The sequence below is a fragment of the Marmota monax genome, unplaced genomic scaffold (genome assembly GCF_021218885.2).
Source record: "Marmota monax isolate L192 unplaced genomic scaffold, Marmota_monax_Labrador192_F-V1.1 WCK01_AAM20220418_F8-fsc00028, whole genome shotgun sequence".
NCBI classification, from domain to species: Eukaryota; Metazoa; Chordata; class Mammalia; order Rodentia; family Sciuridae; genus Marmota; species Marmota monax.
In genome coordinates, this window is record NW_026694779.1 from 12,536,994 (window position 1) to 12,557,024 (window position 20,031).

The window sequence follows — 20,031 nt, forward strand, 5'->3', positions numbered from 1 at the left end:
CATTGGGTAATATTTTGCAAAGATATTTGTTAGTAATGAGGATATTTGACTATAGGACAGTGAAGATAGAATTTCTTTGAAATTTAGGGGTGATAGTCCTCAGATTCAGATCTGACTTGTATAAAGATTTAAGAAATAGATCAAGTGTGCAAAAACAGTTTTGGGTTTTCAGTTCCCCCATCTCCTAAACACAGTGGGACATTTCTTTGGAAAATTTGCTGCATAAGTAATGCACTCACTTGGTAAAACTTTGTATGCCAAGTTTCAATCTGTAGTACATTTTTATTTTCCTCCTTTTTATGTACATGTTATAAACAAGAAATAAGGGTTTGTAATAGAAGTGCTGGCAGGACTTTATAGCATTTCAAACAGCTCTGCTACTTGGAATGTAAATATTTGTAGAATCTTTATTGTGTAAGAAGCTGCCTTGCAAAGAGTGAGGGAAAATGACTCTTTTATTAAGTAGGAAAAGATAATTCAGAATATATGCATATTCCTTATTGCAGACATATTGGCATTTGAAGAAATAGATTATCTGTGTTACAGCAGTTCTGCAGCACTCTCATAGGTGTCTTGATAAATCAGCTTGGATATTTTCTATGTTCTTAGGCAGGAGACAATTTCGTCTAGTTTGTTTTCTAATTCACTTGACTTTGATTACCTTTCAGACGTTAAGACATGGGATCCATAGCTCAAAACCTGCTTTGATGGTATGACTCTTAAGGGAGGATGTCAATATATTATTTTAATAGGATAAAGAATTCTTGGGGCTGTTACAGTACTTCGCATAGTCTTATTTTGGAGACCTGGAACAACTCAGATCTCATGTAGCCTTTCATTCTGAATAGAAAATATTTCCTCAAATTTTTCCACGCCCCTTCATCTCCACCCACAGCATCCTGTTCCAAGTCACCCCATTGTCTCCCCTGGGACCACCTCCCCCGCTTCCCTTTCTCCTTTTTCACTTCCTCCCCCTGGTCAATCCACACAGCTTGGCACTATTTTTAGTGTAAGTTAAATTGATACTCCTCTACTGACAATATCTACATGGCTTTCTGTTGTACTTAGAATAAAATAAGAAATATTACCTATTGCCTACAAAGCTGTGTAGGATGTAAATACTACCTGTCCCTTCAACATCTCACTTCGTGCTTTGGGGAGCAACAGTGTCCTAAAGTTCAGCAATTGTTTTGAGTGTTTTTGTGCCTTCAGGATGATTCTGTCCTTTTCCCTAGTGGTCCCCTAACCCTTGTCCCTAAACTCACATGTCATGCGTCCACACACGTGGAGTTTTTGACTGCTGCTTGTGCCCTAGGTCTTGATTTAAATACCATTAGACAGTGTAGGTTCTGATTTCTGTTGTACTCACTGGTCGCACACCTCTCTGGGCTCTTTCTGCCCACTGTCCTCATAGCTTCTGTCGTAACTTGGAGCAGTCCATTTCCTTATTCCATGTGCGCTGTCCTGTAAGCACTTTGGATGTGCACCCCACCTCTGTTTTGCTTAACAGTGCAGGGCGCCACCTATCAGAGTACTGTTCATACTGAGTTTGATAGACTCATTAGATCTAAGCCTTTGCACGTGTTGGGTTTGCAGCATGTGCCCACTGCACTTTGTGACCAAAGATCCTGCCCATCAAGATAGTCTCTATTCAGCAGAAGTCACTGCTGACCGTCACAGTGTTCTCTCTGTCACATTGCCATGATCCTTGGACATCTGCTGCTTCAAACCCATTGTGTCCAAAATGGAATTTATCACTTTCTTCTGAAGCTGGCTTTAGCTTAGGGATCCCTTCTTTCCTTAACCCTCATCGTGGTTGTCAGGGCATGTGACCTGAGTGGTCATTGGGCCTTTGCTCTTGTAGTGAGTCAACTGATTTAATGAACGAGAACCATCCTGGGCCAACCACAAAACAGAGCCTTCTTAAACCTCCTTGAAAATGCAATGATACCCTTATGGCTTCAGGTTCCTTGCATGTGCATAGAATACCATGGCTACCACTCCTCTCCCTTTCTTCCCATCTAGATGTGACTCCACCCCCAATTCACTGTGGTTTCTGCCAGGAAAACTCTGCCTTCTGACATTGGCTTGGGTAATACCCACCCATTCATCCCAGAGGCCTTGACTACCATCCAGACAGCTTAAACCACAAACACAAGGAGTCTCTACTCCCAACCATTTAAAAAAGTGTCTTCTTTTCTGTGAAAATGTATTATCATTTAATACTATAAAATTGTTTAATGTCAGCCTTTTCTAATAATCTGGGGATGGCATACACACATTAGGACTTTGATAAATATTTGTGGAGAATAAGAAAGTCGAATCTCTTTCATTGTCATGGAATTCTTTTGTAGTTATAGTGGAACTTTTTATTCTAGGACTTATAGTTATTTCAGTGTATATTTGAAAGATTTTATTTTGTACAGTTTCTGAGTAACAGATCATGGATTGACAACAGATGACTATCTTGATATGATCTGAATTTAGAAAATTCTGCAATGGGCATATTCTCTAAAGGAAACATAAATTCAAGGTTTTAAGTCCTGAGAGCTGCTCCTCCATATAATGAGCTAACTTTAGTGCAAAGAAGTAATTTTAAATCCTCAAGATTAAAATGTTGATATATGAAATAAGTCAGTAAATGGCATTACAACAAACCAAAAGCCCATCTTCCCAAACTGTAAATATTTACTTGTAAATGAGTGAAAGATTTGTGGGCATCAGGTAATTTCATTAGTCAACCATTAGAGAGAAAGCCCCCTCATCATGCTGAAAATACTTTTAATCTTCCACAGTTTTAGAACCTACTTTTTTTTTCTGTGACAATATACTGGGGTTTTGCTGAACTGTTGGAGACTCTTTGGCCCTTATAAGACTTATGGAATCATCCCTAGGGTGAGGCTTCTTAGCCTGCATTTTAAGTATTTTTTTTAATAATTATAGTCTCAGAAGGAATTACAGAAATAGTACAGAGAGTTCTGTATATTCTTCAGTCAGCTTTCCCTGTGGTTACATTGTATCTAGAGCAATATCAGAATTAGGAGATTGGCAGGAGTCCATTACTGTTTGCTGGACTACAGACATTATTCAGTTTTTGCCACTTTTAAAACCTGATTTCATGAGTACAAGTATAACTTGATGTAGTTCTAACCTTTGTATATATTCATATATCTCTGATTTTGACTTGAAGAATGACTGTCCTGAGAGGTCCCCTTTCCATGTGAGCATGTACTGATGAAATATTTTGCAAGTGTCTTCTAGTTTTGCAAACTTGCATTTCCATAAGCCTTTCTCCATAGAAATGTTTCCTCTTCTTAAATTCCATGAATTCTTTCACCTTGGAGAGGCCTGCATGTAAAAGTGGCTGTGGAAATGGGAATTCTCAAGGTGTTTATAAGCTTGGGTGTGACATTTGGGTCAGTGTCTCTGCTGCCATCCCTTGGGGAATCTGTCTTGACTTCTCCCAAATTCTGCAGGTAGGAAATGTGCTTGTTTGTCAGTGTGATTGGACTTGGCAGGATTGTCAAGCTGTGAGGGAAAGGCCCTAACTGAATACTTCCTGTGTGTTCTTAGGGAATTGCGGTCCATTTTTATTGCTCACATAGAAATGGTCAACCTTTAAAATAACACATTGCAGGGGACGGTATTGGCACTTTTCAGGCAATTAAAATCAACGGGAACAATATAACCATGATCTAATCGTATGCCTGTTACTTGGTCTGGTCGGCTGCCTGTGTAGAAAGCAGCTGAAAGTGGCTGATTACCCGTCCTCGTTACTAATTCTGGTGAATATTCTGAAAGCCCTAGAATACAGATAAGGCACATTGGCACCAAAGTCAGGCGTGTGACACTATGTACCTTCCTCACCCATGCTCATTCCTTTGGCCTACAAAAGCTTCTACATTTCTGTGTATTAGACAACTTAAGTCATTTTTTTTTCTACCATTTTAAGGAAAGCCTTGCTAGAGCTTCTTTTTTATTTAAGGAAAACTAACCAAAAACCTGTGCAAAGACTTCATGTTTTTGAAATTTGAGCTTTCTAGTCCAAATGTTTTCTCTCTCCATCTCTTTCTCTCCATCTCCATCTCTCTCTCTCTCTCTTTCTCTCTTTCTTTCTCTCTCTCTCTCTTCATTTTAGTGTGTTATATATGATATCAGAATGTATTACCTTTCATATTACACATGTAGAGTACAATTTTTCATATTTCTGGTTGTACAGTAGAGTCACAACATTCGTATCTTCATACAGGTACTTAGGGTAATGATGTCCATCTCATTCCACTGCCTTTCCTACCTCCATGCCCCTTCCCTTCCCCTCTCTCCCCATTTCCCCTTTGCCCTATCTAGAGTTCATCTATCCTCCCATGCCCCGCCCCCCCACCACATTATGAATCAGCAACCTTAAATCAGAGAAAACATTTGGCATTTGGTTTTTTGGGAGTGACTGACTTCACTTAGCATTATATTTTCCAACTCCATTCATTTACCTGCAAATGCCATGATTTTATACTCTTTTAATGCTGAATAATATTCCATTGTGTATATATACCACAATTTCTTTATCCATTCATCTAGGTTGGTTCCACAATTTGGCTATTGTGAGTTGTGCTGCTATAAACATTGATGTGTCCCTGTAGTATGCTGTTTTTAAGTTCTTAGGGTATAGACTGAGGAATGGGATAGCTGGGTCAAATGGTGGTTCCATTCCCAGTTTTCCAAGGAATCTCCATACTGCTTTCCATATTGGCTGAACCAATTTGCAGTCCCACCAGCAATGTATGAGTGTACCTTTTCACCCACATCTTTGCCAACACTTACTGTTTTTTGTATTCTTAATAGCTGCCATTCTGAGTGGAGTGAGATGAAATCTTAGAGTAGTTTTGATTTTCATTTCTCTAATTGCTAGAAATGTTGAATATTTTTTCATATATTTGTTGATTGATTATATATCATCTTCTAAGAAGTGTCTGTTCAGTTCCTTGGCCCATTTATTAATTGGGTTATTTGGAGTGTGTGTGTGTGTGTTAAGATTTTTGAGTTCTTTATATATCCTAGAGTCAGTGCTCTATCTGATGTGCATTTGGTAAAAATTTGTTCCCAAATTATAGGCTTTCCATTCACCTCCCTGATTGTTTCTTTTGCTGAGAAGAAGCTTTTTAGTTTGAATCCATCCCATTTATTCATTCTTGATATTAATTCTTGTGCTATAGGAGTCTTATTAAGAAATAAGAAAGTTGGGGTCTAATCTGACATGATGGAGATCTGGGCCTACTTTTTCTTCTAATAGACCCAATGTCTCTGGCTTAATTCCTAGGTCCTTGATCCACTTTGAGTTGAGTTTTGTGCATGGTGAGAGATAGGGGTTTAATTTCATTCTGTTGCATATGGATTTTCCCATCACTATTTGTTGAAGAGGTTGTTTTTTTTTTCCCCGAAATATGTTTTTGGTGCCTTTGTCTAATAAGAGATAACTGTAGTTATATGGGTTTGTCTCTGTGTCCTCTATTCCATACCATTGGTCTACACGTCTGTTTTGGTGCCAATACCATGCTGTTTTTGTTACTATTGCTCTGTAGTATAGTTTAAGGTCTGGAATAGTGATGCCACCTGCTTCACTCTTCTTGCTAAGGATTGCTTTAGCTATCTGAATATAAGAGTATTTTTCCACATGAATTTCATGACATTTTTTTCAATTTATATGAGGAATGCTGTTGGGATTTCGATTGGGATTGCATTAAATTTGTATAGTGCTTTCAGTAGTATGGTCATTTTGACAATATTAATTCTGCCTATCCAAGAACAAGGTAGATCTTTTCATATTCTAAGGTCTTTGATTTCTTCATTTCTGTAGTTTTTGTTGTAGAGGTCTTTTACCTTTTTTGTTGATTCCCAAGTATTTTATTTTTTTGAGGCTATTGTAAATGGGCTAGTTTTCCTCATTTCCCTTTCAGAGGATTTGTCACTGATATACAGAAATGCCTTTGATTTATGGGTGTTCAGTTTGTATCCTGTTACTTTGCTGAATTCATTTACTAGTTCTAGAAGTTTTCTGGTGGAATTTTTTGTATCTTTTAGGTACAGAATCATGTCATCAACAAATAGTGATAGTTTGAGTTCTTCCTTACCTATCCATATCCCTTTAATTTCTTTTGTCTGTCTAATTGCTCTGGTTAGTGTTTCAAGAACTTTGTTAAATAGAAGAGGTGGAAGAAGGCATCCCTGTCTTGTTCCAGTTTTTAGAGGGAATACTTTTGATTTTTCTCTATTGAGAATGATGTTGGCCTGGGGCTTAGTGTAAATAGCTTTTTCTATGTTGAGATATGTTCCGGTTATTCCTAGTTTTTCTAGTGTTTTGAACATGAAGCGGTGCTGTACTTTGTCAAATGCTTTTTCTGCATCTGTTGAGATGATCATATGGTTCTTATCTTTAGGTCTATTCATGTAATGAATTACATTTATTGATTCCCATATGTTGAACCAACCTTACATCTCTGGGATGAATCCCACTTAATCGTGGTGTACTATATTTTTGATATGTTTTTGTATTTATTTTGCCAGAATTTTATCGATGATTTTTGCATCTGTGTTCATTAGAGTTATTTGTCTGAAGTTTTCTTTGATGTGTCTTTGCCTGATTTTGGAATCAGGGTGATATTGGCCTCATTGGATGAGTTTGGAAGTGCTCCCTTTTTTTCTATTTCCTGAAAAAAAATTGAAGAGTATTGGTATTAGTTCTTCTTTAAAGGTCTTGTAGAACTCAGCTGTGTGTCCATCAGTCCTGGTATTTTCTTGGTTTGTAGGCTTGTGGTGGTGTCTTCTATTTCATCACTTGAAATTGATCTGTTTAAATTGTGTATGTCATCCTGATTCAATTTGGGCAAATCATATGCCTCTGGGAATTCACTGATGCCTTGATATTTTCTATTTTATTTGAGTACAAGTTTTAAAAATAATTTCTAATTATCTTCTGTATTTGTATAGCGTCTATTGTGATATTTCCTTTTTTGTCATATATGTTAGTAATTTGAGTTTTCTGTCTCCTTCTCTTTGTTAGCATGGCTAAGGGTCTGTCAATTTTATTTATTTTTTCAAAGAAACAACTTTTTGTTTTGTCAATTTTTTCAGTTTTTTTTTGTTTGTTTCATTTTCATTGATTTCAGCTATGATTTTAATTATTTCCTGTCTTGTACTACTTTTGGTGTTGATTTGTTCTTTTTTCTAGGACTTTGAGATACAATATTAAGTCATTTATTTGTAGACTTTTTCTTATTTTAAGGAATGAACTCCATGCAATGAACTTTCTTCTTAGTACTGCCTTCATAGTGTCCCAGAGATCTTGATATGTTCTTTCTGTGTTCTCATTCACCTCTAACGATTTTTTAATCTCCTAATTGATGTCTATTGCAATCCATTATCCATTCAGTCACATATTATTTAGTCTACATGTGTTGGAGTTGCTTTTATTTTTTATTCTATAATTGATTTCTAATTTCATTCCATTATGATTGATAGAATGCAGTGTGGTGAGCCGCTTCTGCCGTTTCTGCAGACTATGGTCGCCATTACAAGATGGCGCTGGCTCCGCTGTGGTCTGTGACAAACAACTCCTTATTTGGGAGAGTTGGCGCATGGTTTTTCACCACCCTATGAGAAAGCTCCACATGGCAGCTTCGCATTGGGGCTTGAGATGCTTTATTAAGGCTGGGAGGGGCATCCTAGGGGAGAAGAAGAAATATCAAGGGCCTGAATAAACTGCTGAAAGAAGATTCCTGAGTTGTGTCTTCCTTGCGGGCAAGGGGTCGCGACAATGCAGGATAGTATCTCTACTTTTTTTGTATTTGCTAAGTGTTGCTTTGTTGCATAATGTATGGTCTGTTTTAGAGAAGGATCCATATGCTGCTGAGAAGAATGTGTATTCGCTCATTGAAGGATGAAATATTCTATATACATCAGTTAAGTCTAAGTTATTAATTGTATTATTGAGTTCAGTAGTTTCTTTGTTCACCTTTTGTTTGGAAAATCTATTCAGTGGTGAAAGAGATGTGTTAAAGTCACCCAGAATTATTGTGTTGTATTCTGTTTGACTCTTGAACTTGAAAAGAGTTTGATGTTTGATGAATGTAGATGCTCCATTGTTTGGGGAATATATATTTATTATTGTTATGTCTTGTTGATGAATGGTTCCCTTAAGCAGTATGAAATATCTTTTTTATCCCCTTTGATTAACTTTGGCTTGAAGTCTACTTTATTTGATATGAGGATGGAAGCCCGTGCTTGCTTCCACAATCCTTGGGAGTGGTATGATTTTTCCCAACCTTTCACCTTCAGTCTATGGATGTCTTTTCCTATGAGTGAGTCTCTTGGAGGCAGCTTATTGTTAGGTCTTTTGCTTTTCTTGTTCCAATCTCCTAGTCAATGTCTTTTGATTGGTGAGTTAACAGGGTTATTATTGAGACATGATTTGTATTTCCAGCCATTTTTGTTTATTTTTGGTATTTAACTTGAGTTTGTTTCTCCTTTGATTAGTTTTTCTCTTAGTGTATGTAATATCTCCCTTTGCTGATTTTCATCATTGTTTTTCATTTCCTCTTCATGGAATATTTTACCAAGGGTGTTGTGTATTGCAGGTTTTCTAGTTGTAAATTCTTTTAACTTTTGCTTATCATGGAAGGTTTTTATTTCATCATTAAATCTAAAGCTTAGGCTTTGCTGGATATAAGATTCTTGGTTGGCATCCATTTTCTTTCAGAGCTTGGTATGTGGTGTTCCAGGATCTCTTGGCTTTGAGGGTCTGGGTTGAAAAATCTGCTGAGATACAAATGGATCTCCCCCTGTATGTGATCTGATTTCTCTCTCATGGCCTTTAAGATTCTATCCTTATTCTGTGTGCTAGGCATTTTCATTAGAATGTGCCTTGGTGTAAATCTTTTGTAATTTTGTACATTTGGTGTCCTGTAAGCCTCTTGTATTTGGCTTTCCAATTCATTCTTCATGTTTGGGAAATTTTCTGATATTATCTCATTGAAGAAATTGTGCATTCCTTTGGTTTGAAACTCTGTGCATTCCTCTATCCCCATAACTATTAGATTTGGTCTTTTGATGCTTTCCTACAATTCTTGGATGTACTGCTCATGGTTCCTTACCATCTTCACTGTGTGATCAACTTTATTTTCCAGATTGTATAATTTGTCTTCATTATCTGACGTTCTGACTTCCAAGTGGTCTAGCCTGTTGGTTATGCTTTCTATTGAGTTTTTTTTTTTAAATTTGGTTTATTGTTTCTTTTATTTCAAGGATTTCTGATTGTTTTTTTTTTCATAAGCGCTGTCTCTTTCTTAAAGTAATCTTTTGCTACCTGTATTTGCTCCCTTATCTCTTTGTTGGTATGATCAATGGATTCCTGTATTTCTTCCCCTGTCTGTTTATTGGTGTCATCAATGATTGCCTGTATTTGTGCTCTTATCTCTTTGTTGTACTGATCAATTTTTTCCTGTATTTGTTCTTTTAGGTCATTCTTTAATTCACATATCTTTTAATTATGAACATTCTGAACTCCTTCTCTGACATTTCATCAACTGCACTGTCCATGGGTTCTGTTATTGTAGTATCCTGGTATGGGGCACTTTCCTCAGTTGTTTTTTCATGTTGTCTTTGTGATTTCCTTACCTGCAGTGTGGATCTGAGGTATTACAGTTTCTACCCTTGTAATCTTGTAGTATCCATGCAGATTATCCGTATCTCACCTTGGTGTTTGGGCCCTGCTGGTGTACCAGGATGGATGATACTTCAACTATAGGAGGTGGTGTTAATAGCAGGTGATAACTTGAGATAGCAGTGGAGGTGCCCTCAGTGCCCCAAAATGGACACAACTATTTTCAAAGATGGGGATGAAAGGATGGGCCTTACACTGGCTATGGGATGCCTGCTCCAAGATGCAGCTGCTTCTAGGCCCTGTCTGTTGTTGAAAGGTAGAGGCTAATGCATGGGGAGGGCTATGGAGATGGCTGCAGTGTCTCAAGATGAAAGTGGGTTAGACCTGGGCTCCCAGGGGCTGATGGGGGAAGTGGATCCAAGCTTACTCTGGATCCTGGCTCTCACACAGGTCAGCAAGTTGGGTCTGGGCCAAGGCTGAGCTCTGGTGGGGGCCTGCCAGTGGACGGAGGTTGTCCTGGGCTGGGCCTGAGCTCTGGTGAATTTTTGCCGGTGATAGGATGGACTCAGGCCTATCCTGGACCCAAGCTCCAGTGCAGGTCAATGAGTTGGATCAGGGCTGATCCTGGGCTCCAGCGGGTGTCTGCTGGTGATGGGATGGATTTGGGCCTACCATTTTTTCTTTTTTCATTCCATTAAATAGGTGATTTTTTCCCTCATATACACTGTAAAGATATACATGCCTATATTTAATATTAATTTATTGACCTATTTCACCAATATCAAACAACATTCTGTGTAGTTGTTTCTGTAGTATTTAATGGAAATAGTAGTTTTGAAAAAGAAGTAGGTCTCATATGTGGGTTTTAATGCCAAATAACAAAGCACATATTTTGTGAAGATGCTTATTACTAGAGAGTGTATTTCTACATAATGTGATATTCTAGAATATAAGCATTATTTCTTTTGAACTTTGCCATGATTGCCTATTACTGTAAGTACCTTTGCATTATGTTTTGCTTGTAAAATGTTTTGTCATTACTGTAAAAATTGCTAATGGGATTTATCTCTTATCTTGATTTTTCATTCTTGTATTTTTTAAAAAAATCATTTCTTTGTCATCTTTCTCCCTACCCTACTTTGATCTTCTAACACTCCCCCCACCATACAAACACACTCTTTTGTCTGTGTGCACATATACACTTACACACACTGCACAAGATGTAAATTAGGATGGAGGATGGTATTAACTCCATGTATATAATTTATAACAAGACATTTGGAAATTTATGTTTGTTATGGAATGGTTTAGTTTTATAACATATTCATAACCTTACACACTTATATTTATGTTGAAAAAACACTTAAATCCACTCTTAGAAGTCTTCAAGTATGCATTAGATTTTTATTAAAATATTCCCCACATTGTACAATAGGTCTCTTCAGCTTGTTCCTCTTGTCTAACTTAAATTCTGTATCCTTTGGCTAACATCCCTTCCACCCAGCCCAGCCCAGCCCTTGACAACCATCATTTTATCTCCACTCCCATGAGTTTAACTTTGGTTATACATCTAAGTGAGATCATGTGATATTTGGCTTTCTGGGCCTGATTTACCTCATTTAATGTAATATTGTCTGTGTTCACCCATGTGATTGCGAATGTCAGGATTTCCCAGTTTTTAAGTCTCAGTTGTATTCCACCTCACATGTGTTTGTTTATCCATGTGTCTACCTAGGTAGAGTCCATATCTTGGCTATTGTGAAAAATGCTACCATGAACATGGGATGCAGATTCTCTCCAACACACATATTTCATTTGCTTTGGATATGTACCCAGTAATGACATCTTTTGGGGAACGACCAGTTTGTTTCCTCAATGGTGGTAGTAGTTTACACTTCACCAACATTGTGCAAGTGCTCACTTTTGTCCACTTCCTCAAACCCAATTGTTATCTTTGGCCTTTTGAAGTAGCCATTCTAGCAGGTATGAGGTGCTCTCTCTTTGTGGGTTCAATTTGCATTACTCTGATGATATTGAGCACCTTTTCATAACCTGTTGCCACTTGCCTGTCTTCTTTTGAGAAATGCATTTTCAAGTCTGTCACCATTGTGTAGTCTGGATTCTTGTTTCCTTGTTATTGAGTTGTTTTACTTTCTCATAGCATTCATATATCAACCCCTTACAGATACATAGTTTGCAAATATTTTTTTCTATTCTGCAGGTTGTCACCTCCTGTGCTTTGTGTTTCTTTGACACTACAGAATCATTTTAACATGATATAATCCCATTTGTCTGATTACAGTTTTATTGCTTATGTTTTTGGGGTCATATCCAAAAATTCACTGTCTAGATCAATGTCATGAAGCTTTTTCCCTAAGTTTCTTCTAGTAATCTGATAGTTTCTGGTGTTACATTTAAGACTTTACTACATTTTTAGCTGATTTTTGTTTATAGTTTGAGATGAGGGCCTAATTACATTCTTCTTTACATGGATATCCAGTTTTTGTACTGTCATTTATTGATGAAACCGTTCTTTCCTTTTGTATATTCTTAGCACATTTGTTGAAAATCAAGTGACCATAAATGCATACATTTACTTCTGTATGCTCTGTTTTATTCCATTTGTTTATGTGTCTATTTTTATGCTGGTGCTATGATGTTTTGATTTCTATAGTGTTGTAGTATATTTTGAAGTCAGAGTGTGATGTCTCCAACTTTGTTGTTCTTGCTCAAGTTTGCTTTGGCTATTTGTGGTTTTTGGTAGTTCCATATGAATTCTAGGAAATTTAATGGTATTTTTGTCAAAAATACCATTGTGGAATTTTAATAGAGATTATATTTAATCTATAGATTACTTTGGGTAGCTTGGAAAAATTTCACATTATTAATTTTTCTAATCTATGAACATGGTATATCTCTCCATTTATTTGTGTCTTTTTAAATTTCAACCACATTGTAATGAAAATAATTTTATATAATTGTAGGTAGCTAAAAATATTTGATATCTTTCCTTTTGTTTGTTGTTTTGTAAATGGAGAAGTCAACTCTTGTTCTGGTAACATACAATTCAAAAATTTGAGTGGCTTTGTCTAACTGACCTGCATGATGTGAGAGCTATGGATCATCTGTAGATTTGTGTGTCTTTCTTATATTCTGTGGATTGGCTGTGTACCTTCTCTCTGGGGCGTCTGATTCTAGGGTCCAGATTGAAGACAGATAACCTGTAGTGGACTGATATCCATCCACTGATATGAGGCCAACAATAACTACTCACCATCTGCTTAGAATATAAGCTGCTGATGGCTCACAGTTACATCGTTCCCTGGAAATTTGGCTGGCAGTGCAGTCTCAGCTAAGGTTGAATCTCCATGAGTGTTGATGCATGATCAATGATTGACTGATCCTTGGGCACTAAAACCTGGGTGATTTTAACTTAGACAACTTTGAAGGGCAGTTCCAGCCCCAGGTTGCCCTCTAGAATCAGCTGGGTCTTCAGTTGCAACTACTTTAAGTTTCAACATCTTGTGCCTGTTTATGCTTTTACTTGATCATGGCTTCTTCTTTCAAGAACACTTCTCAGTCTCAACTTCTTTACTCAACAGACTTCATCTTAGATTTTTTCTCTAGAGAACCTAAGTTAGGGGCTGGGCTATAGCTGAGTGGTAGAGCATTTGCCTTGCACGTGTGAGGCCCTGGGTCTGATCCTCAGCACCACATAAAAATAAATAAATAAAATAAAGGTATTGTGAGGTATTGTGTCCATCTACAACTAAAAAAAAAAAGAACCTAAGTTCAGAAAAACCTGCATCTGAGACATGCTGTTCTTATTGCAAGAGGCAGAAACTGAGGATGCTGAACTAAGCCATGCAGTTGCTCTAGAAACTTTTGGGACTGGTCATATATCAGGCAGGTTTCTCACATTTCATTGGCTAGAGGTTGAAGGGTCAATAAAGGGAGTGGAGTAGACAAGCTACAATTTACAATCAATAATACTGTCTATTGTGATCTACCTCTCAATGTCATATCCAAAATACTTGTTTAGTCACGTGTAACCATAGTGCAATTACTGGTTAATTGATAGAAAAGAAGGGTTATTTTTATTCATAGTTCAGGAGCACTGGAAGTCCAAGATTGAGAAGCCACATCTGGTGAGGGCCTTGTGTTGAGTCAACTCATGGCAGAAACTGGAAGGGCAGGTAAGACTGGAATTCATAGACTATAAGGAAGTGACTTGCTTTATAACAGTCTGTTCTTGCAGTAACTGATCCAGCTTCACCAGAGCAAGAACTAACTTGGAGAGAAAGCCTTTAAGCTGTTCTTCAGGACTCTGCCTGATGAACCAAAAACCTATCGGGCCCCATCTCCCAGCACTGCCACAGTGGGCAGAGACATGCATTTCACAATGTGGGCCTGGGGGTGAGGAATGAATACTTGTGAACAATCTACCCATATGAGTTAGCTATTGCCATAATAATTCTGCATAGAAAAAAAACCACAGAATTTCATTATCTACAGACAGGAGAAGTTTCTGTAGCACTTCCTCCTTCTTCTTGGCTGGTGGTTCTGCTGGCTCCTTGCTTGTGCTTTCCTGGGTCTGCTTGGTGTTGGTCATCTGGACTGGACTTGTTCAAGCTGCATCTCTGCCTGGCTCTTGTTTCCACATTTCACAGTGGGGCCCTGGTGAAGGGGAGGATCCCTGAAGGAAATTATTCTCCTGCCAATTGTAGAAGTGCAAGAAGATAATTGGGAACTTACAAGGTCTCTTAGTGTTGGCCTTGCAACTGGTATGTTCTCATGTCTGCCTCCTTCTGTTGTCCAGTACACAGTCAAGTTCCCTGCTTCGTTAGTGAGGAGAACTGAGAAGTCACATGGCCAAGGCGTAGATATAGGAAGAGGGGGAGTGGGACCAATATTGTAGTCTGCCATACCACCAAACCTCACAGTCAATAAGCACCATAAAGACCCTTCAGATTTTAGTTGCTTTTCAATCTGTGTGAGGCCCAGGAATATAGAGAGGCAGAAAATATATCAAAAGCTCTCAGAGAACATGCAGTCCTGTTGCAGGAACCGATCTATGTTTTTGAGAGTCTAGTGAACAGTTGCAGGATGTTTTGCTGCATAGTCATGTGAATGCTTTTGAATCTAGGCCAGCTGTCTCTGCCATTTAATAGTGTGTGACCTTGGGCAAATGAATTGGCTTCTCTAAGTCTCTGTTTCTTCATATAGAAAGTGGGACTTTTGGTTTCACTGTATAAATTTATTGCACAGAATATATAAACGAAGATCGGCCCCTTGGCCAAACTCAATAAAAGCTACCTGCTGATGTGTGCCATTGCATTGGTGTTGGGTTATCATTCACAGTGTATGTTTTATATATGTATTTGTAGAATAATAGAGATGTGGTATGTGCTAAAAGAGAAACTGTTGTGCAGAATTAAAGGAAACTTATGTGACTCTTAACTAGAAGGATCCAGGAAGACTTCATAAGTACTTGTGATAAGGCTATATCTTCAATTTGAGGACAGCAGCAAGTCGGAGTACAGGCTGTCTGGTGATAAGAGCTGGCTTAACACATTCTTGAACCAGGGAATCATCTCATACCTGTTGCAGTTGAGTATTTGATAAGGGAGTCACTTGGCACTTGGAAATTATGGTAATGGGAGACCTAGATTTGGGCAAAGTATTATCTCTCAGATATCAGTTCGTGAAAGTATATCTGAAGCTTTGGCCTGTCAGGAATCTACTGAGAAATTTGGGGGAGGAACATAGGTAAAATTTATCTGTAAATAGATTCTAATTTTTGGTTCAAAAATTCTTATAAAGCATACCATCTTGGAATACATTTTACCACTGAGACAAAAAGAGTCATAGAGTCACAGAATCTTGCCTCAAGCCAATAACAGGTTAATAACTTAATGGGATGGTGCTCTTATTTCACATGCCTGGAAGCAGTACAGTTTCTATTCCAGAACAAGAACCACTTACAAGAGAAATACGTGTGACTGTAAATGAGAACTACTGCCTTCTCCTCCATGGTGATCATCCACTTTTCTGAGTCCCCACGTTGGGTACACCCATCTCCACATTTGGCACATTTTATCTACAGGACTGAAATTGAACTTACTCTTCAGCATCTCTTTCAAACTCACCATCCACCTTAAAACCTTTCAAGGCTGTCCCTCCTCTCTGGTCTTTTGGTCAGAGTCTTTGGGCAGTTTCATTTCTTTCCCTGGAGTTGGAATCATTTGTTCCTTCCCCTTTCCCTTCTTCACCTGTGCAGGGAGGAAAACCAAACAAAAAGCTGTCATTTGCCAGTTTTTGTTTCCTTTGTCTTTTGTTTTATATGTCATATTCTGAGAGGTTCTTTTTGCTCAAGAGTCAGATTCATAGCCACCTTTTTAAGAGTTCAACCTAAATTTCTCTCTTCCATCTCTCTTTCTCCCTCATCTGCTTTATCCAGAAGTCTAGACCTGTTTATTTGATTGTTTGCTTTATCACTATTCAGGAACTATGGGAGAGTGTGACTTTTCTCTGCCAGGTGGATGACAGGTCAGATGATGTGCTTTGGCCAATGCCTTTCAATCATTTCATATTTAGTCACTGCCTGCGGGGCTTTGGGTACTTTGGTGGCTCTGGAAGCCCATGCTGTTATGGAACTTCTGTGAAACTGGGTCCAGAGTGACTTCCATAAGCAGAATCCTCTGCCAACCTGCAGTAGATATGAAGCATGAGCAAGAGATGAATACCATTGTCTCCAGCCACAGAGATGTTCCAGCTGTTGGTTACGGCAGCATAACCTGGCTTATACTGACCAATATGACTCCTGCTTGGACATTTCAGACCGCTCAGCCTCAAGGTGCATGACTCTACCTCATCAGTGTCCTCACCAGTGTTACTTCTCTACTGTTCTTCTCTGTACCATCCCACCACAACCAGCTGGTGGCACCAGCATGGAACTGACTGCTTAAACACTGATTTCTTCTTGACCCCCTCCACACTTTTAAAGCCCACATAGAATTAGCACAGAAGTCTTGCTTTTCCTTCATCTGAAATATCTCCAGAATCTTCCCACTGCTTTCCACCTTCAGTGCCAACATTTTCATCTAAACCATTATCATCATTTGTCTCAGCGTCCAGTCTGGTTTCTCAATAAGTTTGATTATATTTCTGTGTCTCAGCTGGTGTTTTTTCATTTAAGTAGGAGAGCCACCTTAATTCCTTATAAAATGTTGGAGAACTTCTGTTGATCTCAGGGTAAATTACTTGATATGGATTCAAAGACCTTTATGACTGCCCTCTGTGGCCTGATCCTGGGGAACTCCTGTGGATGCTCTCTGCTCGGTAGGTAGCACATTTCCTGACCAGGCCTTTGCATATGCTGGGGAAACTCTCTGGACTACACCTCCTGACCCCTGTTGCTTCTGCTCCACCCACCCTACCCCATAGTTCCATTCAAACATTGATCCTTTCCTGGCAGCCATCGCTTGGGACACTCCTACTGGTAAGTTTCAAATTAGACAACTCACCCAGGACTGAGAGTGGAGCTCAGTGGCACACCCCACGACTCCTAGTTGATGCCTGTTTTCCAGGCTGAGCAGTACAAGGGCAGAAAACTTGTTTTTCTTGGCTACCCTTGTGCCCAGTACATGGCAGAGAGTAGGCTTTCTAAAATATCAAATGACTCCAGTACAAGTCATAAATACCTACAATCCACTCGTAGTTTTTTTTTTCTGAATCTTATAACCCTTCATATAGTTTAGGTGTTTTTTAGCACTGTTTAATGTGGATTAATTACGTACTAAGTGTTATGCTAACCACTTCATTTAATCCTCACAGGAAAGGACTGATGTAACGGCCTTTCTTATGAGGCTTATCATATTGCTTCAACCTAGCTATTTCTACATTTCAGAAGTATCTCCCTACATTTTGTAGTTTTGTTATGATTGTAGTTATTATATGACAACTCTGACTTGCCTGTACACCCTTGAACTGTAAGATGGATTGTTGACTGTTGGTTGCTTGTGCCTGCCCTGTCCCCTCAGTCTTACATACCTATTTCATGAATAAATTATCACACTTAAGTTCACATTAAATGGTTGATAGCATTAGACTTAATTTCATCTTATTGCCTAATGTGAAACAGATACCCCAGGAAGAATTTTTTTCCACTGATTCTTTTATAGAGTTAATAATAGGCACTTACTACACTAAGAGTTGTATTGTAACCCTCAAATCACATTATAAAATATTCAACTATAAATGTATCAGTTATTTATTGCTCTGTAACAAAACTGTCCCCATACTCAGTTGTTTAAAGCATTCTATGTTTTATAGTGCTCTGTGGATTGGGGATTTGAACAGGGCTGTCCAAAGAAACTGGTCTTTGATCCATGTGACATTGAGGGGTGGCTTGGTGGGGGCCGAAGCATCTAAGGTGTCTTTCCTCCCAAGTTCAGCTGGGTAGCTGGAATGGCTGGGACCTGGCTGAGTTGACATGGCTCACTGTCACCATCCAGGAATCCACCTTTGCTTTCCCTGTCCTTGTGGACCAAAAGAATCTAAGTGGGAGCTTGGGACTGGCAGAGCATCACGTCTGTCATGTTCTGCTGGTTGAAGCATGCCACAGTTCTGGTCCAGAGTGGGCCAGCAGACTGTCCCCTGCTGGAGAGCCGTGGAGTTAAAGGGATTGCTGGCTCTCACCTCTGCCGCTTTCCTCTTGTAGGGAACTACTTGAAGCTACATGTGATCTAAATTTTCTCGTAGAGGTTTCCAAAGTTCCCTTACTTGGTGTGGACAGTTGAATGTGCATTCTAACCTGCTGTCTTGTGATTTACCGAACATCCTCATGACTTTTTTAAACCTGCATTAATTTATAAACTGCCTACGCTACCTATCCATCCTGTTTTCTTCACCATTAACACATTTATTTTTAGTATCACAGGAGTTATTTAATTTTTATGGTTGAGAACAATAAACAGAAATTAATCCTGATGAGTAAATTAGGATGAAAAGTACCACCTGAAAAGATAGCTTTTAACATTGTGAGTGTGTTTTAAGCAAATCGTGAGGGTGTTTGATTGGTTTTAAAATTTACATACACAGAATAGAAATCTTTGGGGGGAAAAAAAAACAAAGCCCATCCCAGTCATATAAGTGAGCAAGAAGTTTTACTCCTGAGTGCTGCTCCAACTTCATCTGTTTTTAAAAATAAATGTGCTGTTCAATATCATGAATAATTAAGTGAAAGGAGTTGTGGTTTGGGGGGCTATTTTCCTTTTAGTAATTGTAAATTCCATTTCACCAAGCCACAGCTCAGTAGCTAGGAGGAACCTAGTCTGGACTGCCCCTTATTCATTAAAAAAAAAAAAAAATATATATATATATATATATATATATATATGTATATATATATATATATACCTAAATATATATATATATATATATATATATACACACATATATATACCTAAATATATATATATGTGTGTATATATATATATATATATATCTGATAAAATGTATCTAGAGATTTTTCACATGTATTAAATTGTATGAAGCGGTTTATATAGCTAATGAAATCATTATTCTAAGGATAGTGATAAAGTCTTTTTTCCTGAGCTGGTTATGAAGAATGGTTTCCTGGTTGAGGACCAAACCCAGGCTTCATCCGATTTAGAGAAGCCTGTGTATGATCAGTAGCCATTGACAAGATTCCTCATGTCAGACGTGTGAACAGATAGGCAGTGAACAGAGCCTCCTTTTCCACTTTATTGAGCTGCGGCCTTAGGACTCTGTATACACAGAGTGGATGGGTGTTCAAATTGCCCACATCCCTTGCCATTGCAGTGAGGAGGTGGGAGGAATCCATGGACCTTCAGAGTCCTACTTCCCTCCGAGGTGAAGGGGTCCATCCCAGGTTATTGCTATCCTTATAACACAGACTGATGGCATGTTGAGGCCTTTGGACCTCCCCCTCTTTGAGAGCAGTACCCTCTACTGACAGAATAATGCCATCTCCAGATCTCCCAGGACCCTGGTGCTCAAGTTCATGGCCTCTCAGATTTTACCCTCATTGGTCTGTTTGGGTGAGGGGTTTGATGATTTAAGTTTTGGTAATATGTTGTGGGTTTTCATTTGTATACATGGTTGCATATCTTTTTTTGAAACAGGAAATACAGTTCTGAAGATAAGCCACTGTGTTAGGTATTTAGTATTGCAAAGGGCTGGTGGAATTGTCCACTAGTGACTAACCCCAAGTTCATGTGGGTTCCAGTGGGCTTAACAGACTAGGTTCTTTTATAATTGCCTCAGCATCTCTCACAGGGCATGAGCTAAGGGAATTAAAAATGCTTTTTGGAGTATCATCTTCTCTTCCATCC

General features: G+C 38.5%; 1 protein-coding gene across 1 annotated transcript in view; it reads left to right on the top strand.

Annotated features, from left to right (window-relative positions):
• Cntn3 (contactin 3) overlaps positions 1–20,031 on the top strand; it is a 332,030-nt gene that overhangs the window by 2,856 nt on the left and 309,143 nt on the right. The window lies entirely within an intron of this gene.